We start from the raw sequence: 12996 nt of genomic DNA, 5'->3' as shown, positions 1-12996 counted from the left end.
GAGTTAGTTGTTTTGATACTGTGATCCGTCATGGAATTGTTATGATATGATATTTCAATGTGGCTTCTAGTGTTACAAAGTGTTGCCTTTGGGGTATGAGTCTGTTATGCATATGGCTTAACTCCAATAAGGCAGAAGGCTTGATATGCTGAAGGCATGAAGAAGTAGGTCACGTGGAAAGTTTATGGCTCTGGTCATCATGAGGACAAACAAGGCTGGGCTAAGTGACCTGTTGTCATAGGGTATTAAGCTCTGCATTCCCCTGTCTGGCTCTGTCCCTCTAACTTGCATTATATAAGAAGGGACTTTGAGACATTTGGAAAGGAAAGAGATTGCAAGGACAAATTCTTCCAAAATGCTGAAGTTGCAGATAAATGAACTTCATGTAGTAAATATGTGTACACACACATGTACACACACACGTACACACACGCATGCACACACACCCCAATGAAATTATTCCCTTGACCCTTTGTTTCAGCCTACCTATTATTATACAGACAAGAAAAGAAGCATTTTCCCCCATCCTTAAGGGAAAAATCTTCAGGAGAAAGTGATTTTTCCTTCTGAGAAGAAGCTAGGGGGGAATTTGACAAGGCATTTGCTCTTTATATCTCTTGAGTCTCACCACTAACTGCCCCGGCCCCTCAAAAGACAAAGAGTGAAGAAGCCAGAACCGTGATCTCATGTATAAGTGATGTCACATCTTAGTCTAATTAAATGCCTTTCCAGAATTAGCACTTCTCTGGGCAACTCATTGCTGAGCACTCACGTTACTAAGAAACATCCATCCTGGAGCAAGGAGAGGAAAAATTGAACCTGTGAGAACTGCCGAAAAGTCAGCCCTCATTGGCATAATCCATCTCCACTGGTGAGTATGGAGATGCCAGAAGAGGGGCTGATGGACTGGCCTGGGTACCAGTGTGCAGAGCCGTCTCCATGGAAACTCGGCTGGCAACAGGGAACCAGGACTTCACAGGGAGACACACCTGCAGCTCTTAAGTCTCAGTGCATTTATTTCCTCCCCCTTACTTCACTCACATCTTTTTATTAAACGAGTCGATTTGTCACCACCAACTCTCTCAGACAGCAGCCCAAGGTTCTGATCTAAGGGAAAAATAAAACTTCCAGTTCAAAAATTTGCAGAGACACAGAGTAGTGAGGAGCTGCTGTAGATGAAACTAGAGATGTGGCTGCCCTCTCTGAATTGAATGACTTGATAATTCCGGCTCTTCCTTCCCTGGAAAAAATATAGCAGAAACAGCAAGCTAACTTGACTATTTCTGTCATTTAAGTCACTGACGGAAGAAACCCTTGGACACTTCAGTTGTGTGTTTGTGGTCTCTGGGGTGTGTTAAATCTGTACTGAGGGCCGGCTTTAAAATTTATTTAACCTAAAGATTATTTTCCTGCTGGTTTCAAACAAATTTCCCAGATGCCTTATTTTCTGTAAAACCTTCCTATATTATGTTCTGAAGAAATACCTGCTGCTCGAGCCCAGACCCCACTGGGGGTGAAGACCCCATGGTTACTTTCCCTATTCTTCTTGGGCACCTTTTAGTTTTAACTTCTAAAATAATCCCAATTAGTAGATAGTGGCTGATAAACTGCCTCAAATCCTTTATGTGAAGGGACAGAGCATAAATAAATAAATGGAAAAAAAATATATATTTTTATATGTTTATATATATATATATATAATATGTACGGCTTGTGTATATAATTTGCCGAATGAGTCTTTGTCTACAAGCCCCATAGTCAGGAGCACCTAGAGTAGGTAGCTCTTTCCTTGTTTCCCAGCTAAGAGAATGTCATTTGCAATTAACCAGTTCTTAAGAGTTTCCAAAATGAAATCAGTAAAATGATCCAGCCCCTTCCACACTTGCCAGCATGCAGTAAAAACCAAAATGGGGCTAAACACATACGTACACACATCTTCTACATGGAGTTGGACAGCTTGTAGATTTTCATCAAAATCCTTACCTGCTTGCAATCTGATACGGCTCAGGCCCATCCTGAGTCCATTGAAATCTGGGACGAATGAATTTGTGGTGGACACTAATGATTTTTAATCCATATTTTTCCTGTCATTTGCTTTAAAAATCCCACAGCGTCAAGCCCTGGTTCTAACACTTTTCCAGATATCAAGCTTAGAAAGGGGTATGAAAGGGGCATTTAGCAAAAAACAATGTGAAAGGAAGGAAAACAACCCACTATTTAGAGTGAAAAGCCCCAAACGTCCTATCAAAAAGCTTCTGTACTTGGTCTTCCTCCTCCTGGCACCTGCTGATCCTACTTAAACCCCCTCATTCATCAGAGCAAATGCTGCCCAGTGTCTCGCAGACAATGTGGGGCAGAGATCTTACCACTAATTAACGTGGCGATCAACGAGCTCACGGCCACGGTGCCGGCGGCCTGGAGAAGCGCACGCCCCTCTGTTGTTCACAGAGCTTCACGGTGTTTGCTTAAGGCCTGACAATGCTTTTTGAAGAGTGTTGGGTAACAGGCTTGGGTTTTAGAAGCATTTGGACTTCTCTTGGGAAACACACACACACACACGCATTCTATTTTTTTCATACATCACGTGATCTACACCAGAATCAGAGTAGCAGTTACTGAATATTAAATTAAACTCCAAAAAAAAGAAAAAAAAAAAAAGAAGGAAGAAGAAGAAGAAAGGAAAGCCGGCATGCATGAAAACAAGCTGAAAAGGTTAGGAGCAAAAGGAGAATCCTTGAACAGTTTTGGTCTGTTTGGAATGAATTAATCAGACCATTAAACAGATCTTTTAATCTAAAATATCCCTTTCATTTCTGTACCCTGTAAAACAAAGTGATGGAAAGTTGTCGGTGGGATCTGCCGTTGCTCCTTATTTGTATTACACAGATGGGTGTTCTGGCCTCATTAACATTCTGCTGCAGTCAGAGACCACACATTCAGGCTGAACACTGGAGTGGGAGAGTCTGGGGGCCCTGAGATCTCTCCCAGCTTGATATAAACCACCAAGAGGAGTCTTCCCCTTTATCTGTCAATTTCCACCCATAACTTGGAGAATGTGATACAACCTCTGAAGAGCTTCTTACCCACCCCCCCCCAAAAAAAAGTACCATTCAAATTTTGAGCACAGTTTCAGGGTGTGCAGGGAACCCCAGAATCCCATCCGTGGACTCTGAGGTTAAGGGTAAGGGAAAGTCAGTGTCATCTCAATAGCCATACTAATGTTGTAGGAAATTCCTATCTTCAGATCCTTTCAGTGGGATTTGGTAAATTTCAATTTAAAGAAAGATACAATTTAAGTGCAATTCACAGTGTTACTAATTGTATAACAGAATTAGATGAAAAAAAGATACAATTAAAAATCATTTCTATTTTTTACCAAAATATACACTGATGACAAAAGCCTTAAGTCGGGGACTTGGGGAGCCTAGATCTAATCCCATTCTTCTAATAACTGAGACTTTGACGCTGGACACATGTGGTTCCTCTGGGCCTTGGTTTTCGTATCTGTGAGGTTACTTGGTGGGGCTGGAGGACCGCAAAGATCCATTTCACTTTTCCTTCCCACCTTCTTATTTGCTGGGGGCGCCATAGAGAGAATTACAGTGACAGTAAAAATGGATATAGAAATAAAAGGCACAACAAAAATATAATTACCACAGTGAGACTGTAACATTCCACAGAAGCACGAGGAAGCAAAATGCATCTGAAGTCTTCTTACTGTACGAATAATTTTTTTATCTGTGTAAGAGTTGCTGCTCTTCATGATTTATCTTTGCACTAAATTTTAGTTCTTTGAGGTTATGATTTGCATTGGATTCTTTTTTTTTTTTTTTAATTTCCTGTGTTTCTTAGTATGGTTCCTACCGCCAAGGAGATGCTCAAGAAGTATTCCTTGGATGACTTATGGTTGCCTAGAAGGAAAGGTGGGAGAGGGTTGAGTGAGCTCCCATGCAGTGTATGAATCCTGGGGCCAACAGTGGCTCCTGGAAGGCCAATTCAGTAGAGTTCTTGGAAACTGTAAGGTTTTAGTGTTTGTGATGAACACAGACAGGGATCATCTGGCAAGCAGAATGGAAAAGGACACTTCGTGTAAAGCTGTAATGGTATAACATGATTCTCTCCTTGGTTTATCTAGTCACAGCCGCATTTCAGTGCCGCTGTTGTCCTGCTGAATCTCGCCAACAACTACCGGTCAGCCTTCCAGGAGCACACAGATGTCTCTCCTTTCAGGAAGCAGAGAGGACGGTTGGCTTAGGTCTCCCCCTGGAAGTTACTGCTCAGTCCACCCAGAGGAGAGGGATGCCACATGGAAAGACAAGAGCTTTCTGTCCCTTGAGTAAAAACAAAAGAAGAGAAAAGGTTTATCTCATTACTTGGGAATTAAAGAACTCAGCTGGCTTCAAAGTGGTGTGCCTTTAAACACCCGTATGAAACCGTCAAGCGTGAGGCCAGATTCAGATCAGGAAGCCCCGCTTCCCAATGAGCTTGCCCTTCTCCTCTCCCGCCCTTACCTCCCCTCTTCTGAATCTAGGAAGATTATGTGGCCGATTTATCTCCTCAGCGCTGAATTGTAAAGGGAACAGCTCACCGTGTGATCATATTATTAATATTTATACCGTATCACTGAATGTTGACAGATTAATTATGCAACATAGTATAAAAATCAGCAGGCAGCGTGGGTGAGCGGTGGCAAAGTTCATATATTAATAACTCAGCGGGGTGGCTGGCACGTGCCCCAGGATGACCGCACGCTCCTTGAGCTGCAGGTCCCAGTCTCTCTCAGGGCAATGACCTGCTGGTTTTATTCCACTCTCCTTACAGGTCAGTGTACCATCTTTTTGGACATCGAAAACTGGTGTTCGTTAAGCCTTCCTTGTGTGCATTCTGGCTCCATCTCTGGGAGGTGACCACCGGAGCCAGAAAACCCGGAAACAGGGTTTTCTGAAACATAAATGGGACCCGTGATGGAGCAGAGCCAGCTGAGGTCTGTAGGGGACACTTTCTGGACCGAGCTCTCTCAGTGAATGGGTCTCCTTTTCTTAGAGTATAAATAACCCATGGTTGATTGGTGAGTGTTTTTGCACATGGTGCTCTGCTAGGTACTTCGAGCGTACAGCACAGCAAAGTGGCTTCCAGTCCTTAGGGAGCTTCTAATTCAGTTGGGAAAGCAAGGCTTCAGTTCAGCAAAGGAACATGGTTGAGGGTAATGTGAGAAGTCTTCCCAGCTTCCCAGCTAATCGTTGTTGCTTTGCCTGCCTGGACCGCAGGTCCCTCTGATGATGATGTTGAATCCGCAGGACTCAATGAAGTGCAGTAGGAGGCACTTTGCTGTCCCAGACCTGGGATCCAGTGCTGTCAAATAGCCGTTTGGTCTTGGGTGGTTTATGTAACATTTCTCAGCCATAGTCTGTGGGGAATAGAACAATAACCCCGCCGGGGTTTATTATATAGGAGGTATGCATATGCATAAAGGACTCGAGTGTGCTGTTTACAGCTATATCATAAAATGCTAAATAACACTATAAGAGCTGTTCCTGAAAGACACAGGATGAGGTCACCTTCAGCCTCTACTGTCTTCCGTTTTTCTGTTTTGTACTTGTTTCTCCCTGAAGAAATCTGTGTACTTAAAAGAGCAGCATACTGTGGTGAACGATTCTGGTACATCCAGATGCCATATTCCGTCGCTTTGTGGAACCACGTACTGGCAACTTTGGACAAAAGCCAAGCAGCTTTACTGTACTCCGTGGGCCTCTGCAAGATACACAAGCCCCCACTCTGCGGCATTTCGGTGAATGCTGGCAAGCAGCCGCCTTAGCAGTGATGGGGAGCTTGGTGGCGGGATTCTCCGCACACACCACGGGAGATTCTGCAGTGGCACTTGGCTGGTGGCCTGCTCCTGAGGGTGGCGATGCCGTCTCATCTCAGAGAGCTAGGGATGCCTGGGGGACAGATGTTGCTCGTGTACACTTTGTCACTGTTCCTCTGGGTGAGTCTGAATGTGTGCTTTTGGTGGTTGTTGAAGGAAGATGAGTAGATAATTCTGCAGAGTTCACTTGAACCCATCGGTTATCAGGTCACATAACAAAAAGCTGGTGTAGTCACAACACATCAAATCAAGTCTGGGAGTGATACACCTTATAATCACGCAATGCAAATATTCAAATCCAATAAGCAAGCAGAGCTTCACTGTCGTCAAGCAAAACTCCAACTTACAAGTAGCTCTGATAGCCTTAAATCAGCTCTTAAACTCTTGTGCTCAGCGACAGTAGCCTTGGATGTGCTCTCCACACTGAGGTAGGTGAGTCAGCATCTGCAGAGATGCTGCTCCAGTTAACTACTGTCTTTACTTAGCAAGTCAGTTGATTACATTAGCCACTTAGTAATATTCCAAGATCATCTGTGAATGAGAAGAAAAACTACCTATTGTATGTGTAAATGAAATGCTCTCATATCCATTCTGCCTATAATTCTTCACATGTGCCAGAAACCACATTAGTGGGGTTAGATTGGAGGAAACACAAGAACTATAGGATATGTCTCTGCATATGCTAAAGTGAATGGGAGGATAAATGCCATGCCAAAAGCAAACAGAAATGCGGTGCGGTCAACGTGATGCCGTGTATACATTAATCAGTAGGCATTTGTTAATTACCTTACAATGCACGCAGTCACGGAGGCAGAACAGAAAACAACCACCCCTGTCCCAAAGGAACCCGAGCCTGCTGGAGAAGTAGGACAGTGGAGAGCAAGGTGGTGAGGCTACGAGGAAGGGAACACAGGTGAAGTCTAGGAAAGGGGGGACCAGTTAATTCTGAATCCCGGAAATCCATCTCTGAAAAGCTGGAATTGTGTGCAACGTGCTTGTGCAACCGATTTCCATCGGTAATCTCCCTGCCCCTTGGAGTTGTCCCTGGTGAAACTGAACTCCCTTTGGCCAGCAGACTTAGAATCCAGGGGAAGAGAGGAGCTACAGAGGAGCTAGGCTTTGGAATTTCCAGCACAAATGTCCCTCCCCATCATCTATCTGTTACATTCTCCATTCCTATTGGCCAGAGCCTGTAGGATGAAACGCCAGCCCCCATCCAGGAGGTTGACATAAGGTATTTGGAGAGGTAGTTTAGTGCTTTTAAGCCGTTGGAATCTCGCTTAGTGCATTTGTAATAGATTAGTAAAGTTAAGCAGAGTGGGGGATTATTTCAGCACGTGGACCATAACAGCGGGGAATAGTAGAGGAGACTCCATATTCGGGACCCGTGAGCACTGCATTTGCATGTGTTAAGTGACCTTCTGGAAGGTGCGACCCAAGATTCATCCAGACTGTGCGGTAGGACACGATTTGGGAACAGAAATCTTTGAAAGTCAAATCCTTACTATTCTAGTATGACTCCTAGTGGAGTCATAGTGGCTCCTTAGTGGCTGCTAAGAACAGAGCTTTTGCTCTCTACAAAACTCAATTAAAATGTGCGTGTGCAATCCTCTCGCCCGTTCAGAGCTCCTGTGGTGATTGATAGAGTTATCTCCAAGCATGTTTAGGTGCAGTGGAAGCGCTTAACTCATTGTGGGACAGCGCAGGTGAGAAAGGAGAGGTGATAAAAAGTAAAAAGCCAGAGGAGGCAGATGACTTCCCGAAGACAGGGGGTGCAGGGAAATGTCCTGCACGTGGCCTGCAAGAATGGGAGAGGATGCAAGTGGGTCCTTGGAACCTGCGTGGCGCCCGTTTTCCAAAGTGAAGAAACCCTGCGCAGGGGGTGAGGAATAGTTTTTGATGCAAAGCTCGTGGCGTGTTTACCAACGTGAAGGTTAATGGTGAGGCAAGAAAATGCCACCAGGAGTCCGGGGCTTTTCAATCGCCGCTTTTTGTCAGGTCTCCAGGATCCTGCAAGTACAGAAAAGGTCCTCTGATAGCCGAGCTGGCAGCCCACCTCCCTCGCCGGGACCCGGCAGGTTAATACAGCACTGCCAGCCCTCCAGACTGAGACAATCAGAAGCGCTGCTTGATAGAAATAAAATGAAATGTTCCGGGGAGGAGGGGCAGGGCCTGAGGTGGGCATTTCAGCTGCTGGCAGAGCCCTCTGCAGATCAGACCGTCACGGAAGGTGGGTATTAGCGGCGAGGCTGAGGGGCACCTGCAATGCCGAGATTAATCCCCTTTTTGTTTTCTTTCGGGTCTATCCAGGCACTGCTGAGTGGAAGAATTTATGTTGGCCTCCTTCCTAGAAGGGAGCAGCAGGCTGAGAAAAAAGGACGTGTCATCATATGTCACTTCTCTCTGCGTCTCCGCCACTGTCTGTCTGTCGCTCTGCGCTCCCTGCCCATCAGGGCTGCCTGCCATCCTGCTCCACGATGGGCTTTTGTGCCCTGAATCCCCAACCCCCATCAGAGCGAGACAGCCACAGTCTCTGATGACAGAGCCCTTCTCAGATGCCAGTCAGGTCCGACTCCAAGACCGGCATTCAGTGACTAAGGGGGACTAAGCTGAGCTTTGATCACGCCCCGGCTTTGAGCCCAGGCTCTGCCCAGGTGTTGCAGATGTCTTTCTCAAATTACCTCATGCTGCGGGGAATAGCCCTCGGGGATCAATTTGAAATGTAGGACAACCGGATCGCTCACCGTGGACCTCCATGATTTTATTTAAGCAGCAGAGTCATTTCTTGGAAAAGAAAATGTCATGTATAATGTCGAGACATAAAACAGAAGTGGAGCTGCTGGGTTGTGATGGGGGTGGCAGGGAGGCGAGGGGAAGAGTGGCCTCAGCTCAGTGAGCTGCTCTACCTCCCGGGACCCCGGGGCCCGCCACGCACTTACGCTTGTGCATGTGGTGTGTCAGGTGCCCTGGGGTCCCTGAAACTCACGTTGGTTCCACTAGGACTGTTGCAGCCCCATGTTCTAAAGGTAGGGTTGTACTAAGTGCTCATGGACTGGGAGTGTGGGATCCGCAGAGGCAAAGCATTACATACAGGATGTAACTAAACAACAGGGTCCTGCTGTACAGCACAGGGAACTATATTCAGTATCCTGTGATGAACCATACGGAAAAGAATATGAAAAAGAATGTGTGTGTGTATATATATATATATATGTATATGTAACTGAGTCACTGTGCTGTACAGCAGAAATTAACACAACATTGTAAAGCAACCATACTTCAATAAAAAAATAAATTAAAAAAACATTCAAACAAACAAAAAAAGAGCCACTCACTCTCCTAGTAAACATTTATTAGTCACCAGGATGGGCCAGGCACTGCTCTGTTGTGTATATTTTACATGAATTTGCCAGGCAGGCCATAACTAGGACCCAGTTTTAGATCTCAGAGCTTTCATACCTGGGTTCATACTATTCTAGGTAAGGATTTTGGCAAATGAAGTAGTTGCTAGTGAGCAATATCCTCTTGTTGCTACATCAGATGGCAGAAAAGGTGAGTTGATCCCAGTGTCCTCGGCGGTATTTCATCTCCCAGCAATGGGAAGAGTGGAAGCATTTTTGCCCTAAGGATCCCTGTTCAGGAAGATGGCATGTGCCCTCCCATGGCCGAGCCCTGGGTAGAATCGTGGGCTTCAGGCTGCTTGGCTTGCGTCCAGAGGACAGGGCGGGTTGGGGGTGAGGGCTGTTTGGGCTCAGGCTCCAGCAGCGCCGACATCCTGCCCAGCTGAGCGTAGCGATGCTTCATTCACAAGCAGAGGCGGTGCGGTCTCCTCTCTCCTGGGGCGTTAAATAGACACGAGGTGTAACCCTGTCTCCTAACATCACCAGGCTCCTTCCCCAGGAGGGTCACCTTGAGGAGGCGTGGTCTCTAGTAGAATCACTGGCTGCCTAGTTAAGTCAGAGAACCATACGACCAAACCCTTGAGTTTCCATTCCGTGCATTGGCACAGGCTCGACTTTCTCCGTGGCTTTTCGGAGAATTGCATTTCCTTGGTGTTACTGTTAATTGAAGTCTCACAGAGAGTACTGTGTGCGTGAAAGATGCCAGACACACATCAATAGCTACCAACATGTCCCTTGGGGACGTCAGTCAGGAACCCAGGGAGCCTCAGCGTAAGGAAGAAATACTAACGATGGGGTTCATTTCCCACCTTCCACATCTCACCTGTTGCCTTTGGAGTCCATAGTAAGAACCACCAGTCTCTTTAACTGTATTTCTCTTCTGATGAACAGTCGGCTCATTGATTTATTGCAGGTGTGGCCTTTGTGCCCTCTGTTCTGTCCTGCATCCTTACATGCAGTGATTTTTGTTACCTTCTCAGCCCTATTTATTGCACCTGCATCACGCAAGTAACTGGAAACTTGGCACTAAGCAGGTGGGGGAAAAATGCATTCTATAGATATCAAAGCTTCCTGGTTAAATGTTGGTCCCTTCTCAGGTGGATGGCTCCCAAGCCCCTGATGCCTTCTGAAATGTGCTCTAAATAACCTATTTTCCATGTGAACACAGGGCTCGGTGGATGAAGGTTATTTTCAAGTAGCCCCCAAGGTTAAAGTTGGTTGCTCTTCCAGATGGTTTCTATCTGATGCTTTGCATTATGATATTGAACCCACTTGTGATCAGAACTCCTAGTGTCAAGAATAACAAGAAGTGGAAGCCAGCCGCAGCGAGGGCTGCTGCTCGGAGGGTGTGCTGAGATGTAAGGGTCAAGGCCAGACCATATGGTCTATCAAGGTCCTGCTGCCATAACCCCAGGAAATACAGATCAACCCGCAGCCCCGCGCATCACCTCCCTTTCCTGTTGCGTCCGTCACTGTACCTCAGAGCCCCCCCTTCCCCACTCCTTCTTCCACGAACGTTTACCAGAGGCTTCTTTCTGCAGTCACTGGTTTGATTCTAGCAGCCGCAGTTTCTAGCAAGCTCCTCGGGAATGTGGCTGAGAACGGCCACATGGGCAGAGAGGGCTCCCAGGTCACAGATTCAAGGGTGAAGCTTTAGCCTAACATGAAAGCAGGTGGTGTGCACAGTGGGGCCTCAGCCACGCTGGCAGGAAAGTCTGGTGTGCAGTAGTTCACCAATGAAAACCTTACCGTTTCCTGGTGCTTGGCAATCTCGCAAACCTCTTCCACAATACGGGGAACTTGAGCGCAGAGCCCCTGAGCGGGTAGAGACTTATTTCAGTATCTATTATTCTTGTGTTTTTTCTTTCTTCCTTTTTTCATTTCTTATCCTGAAGGCAGTTATTCTAGCACAAAGCTAACTGACTTCAAATACTTGGGGTTTTTTGGTTTGTTTTTTTTTTCCCCACAAAGCTATAATGAGGTTCTATGCACTCAGCTAAAACGTAAGTTCTGGGAAGGCAGGAATGTGCATCTGTGTTGTACTGCAGTACCTCCAGTATCTAAGATAGTGCCTGGAACATAATATGTGTTCAGTAAATGTCTCTGGGTGTCTGAATGACTGCATACGGTTTGATAACAAAAGCTCAGATTCTGAATGTTTTCCTTTCTCTAATGCTCTCCCAAAAATCAAGTCTGAAGGATCTTGCTTCAAAATCATCTAAAACTGCTGTAATTTCCTTACCTTAACTCTCAATACCACACCTGCCCGGCGTGAGACATGTATTCAAGGTTTATTCTAGTCTTCTCCCTGCCTTCCCTTTGCAAACTTCTTCAGAAACACATCAGCCAGGTGCTGTGGTCACACGGGCAGCGTTTCCACAGGCTGGAATCTTGTAAATGTCCACAAACCCAATTCCACTTACTTTCTTTCTCTGTAGATGATGGGGAAATGGGATGAAAGTAGTGTCTGTCCCTGGCATAGGGACAAGATAAGAGGCGATCCAACACTCTGACCTTTCACTGTCAGTTTTGGGGTGTGCTTGTTCAATTTGCACGTGCACACATGCACACTGTCATTGGGTTTCCCCCCATTGAGATGTTGAGGACTTACGTTGCTTGGTCAGACTACGTGAATTTAACAACCAGAGGCAATGTCTGCTTTGGGGGTAGGGGCAGATGCTGAAACGAGAACTCCATCTAGGTGACGGGTAGCAGGTTTGCTATGAGAGATGCCACAGCCTGACGCCAGGAGGGTATTTTCTCATGTCGAGACAGTGTGGTTCTAGCCTTAGCTGACCACTTGCGCCGCTCCACTCATAGACTGTAGTTTGTACGGATGCCTGGATGTTTTCCTTTATGAAAACCACCAGGCTTATTCATCGCTTCTTTCACTGCAGACCCCAATCACAAGACGCACAGACCCAGCACCCCTGCATCCCCTTCCTGTCCTCAGCAGCACAGCAGCTGCCACAGACCCACTCGTCAGAACAGTCTGGCTCCCCAAGGGAGCACTTATGGGGCTGACCTTAGAGAGCAATTCCAGGCAGGAATAGAGAGGCTCGCTTGTTCATAAGCCTGACATTTATTACTCGGAGATTCTTTCCACAGTACAAGCTGCTCTTTACAATTTTATCAAATAAAGTGCTTCGTTCATCAGCGCCCCACTTTCTCCTCCGGGCTTCCTCACGCCGCCTGCTGCTCCCATCTACCTGTGGCTTTGCATGGGGCAGAGCACAAAACTCAGGGGCCATCCCCCGGAAAGCCCGTGATCCCCTTGGTGAGGGCCAGGCTGGGGTCCTGAGCAGAGGGTGTGCTCTCCTTTCTTCTCCCTTTAGTTGGGCAGCAGTGAGTGAGAGGGAAGATGGATAATGAAGCTTCCTCCACCTTGAGATGCATCAACTTTACCTGGCATTTTCTAGGTCACCAGCTCAGACCAACACTTCGAGTAAATCTAGTACAAGTCTTCAGAGCCCCCAAATCGTTAACAAACGATAGTAACACACGTCAGTTGTCTCCCAGGCTGGAGAATGAGAGGACCTACTGTAAATCTGTCTAGTTATATGATTTTAATTAACAGAGACCCAAATTGTAGAGATCTCAGTGCTTCCCAGCTTGATTTAATGGAACTCATAGTTTGGGACAGGGATGGTTCAGTGGTCTGGAAGCAGGAGAGGAGGAGAATGGATCACATCGAGTCCTACTACGTATTAGTCAATAGCATCATATGTG

General features: G+C 46.3%; 1 protein-coding gene across 4 annotated transcripts in view; it reads left to right on the top strand.

The window, feature by feature from the left end:
- The window catches only part of OPCML (opioid binding protein/cell adhesion molecule like), a 506338-nt gene that overhangs the window by 165263 nt on the left and 328079 nt on the right, over positions 1-12996 (top strand). The gene's annotated exons all lie outside the window — the stretch shown is intronic.

Source organism: Stenella coeruleoalba (genome assembly GCF_951394435.1).
Source record: "Stenella coeruleoalba genome assembly, chromosome: 8".
Lineage (NCBI taxonomy): Eukaryota > Metazoa > Chordata > Mammalia > Artiodactyla > Delphinidae > Stenella > Stenella coeruleoalba.
This window is presented reverse-complemented; position numbering and strand designations above follow the sequence as displayed.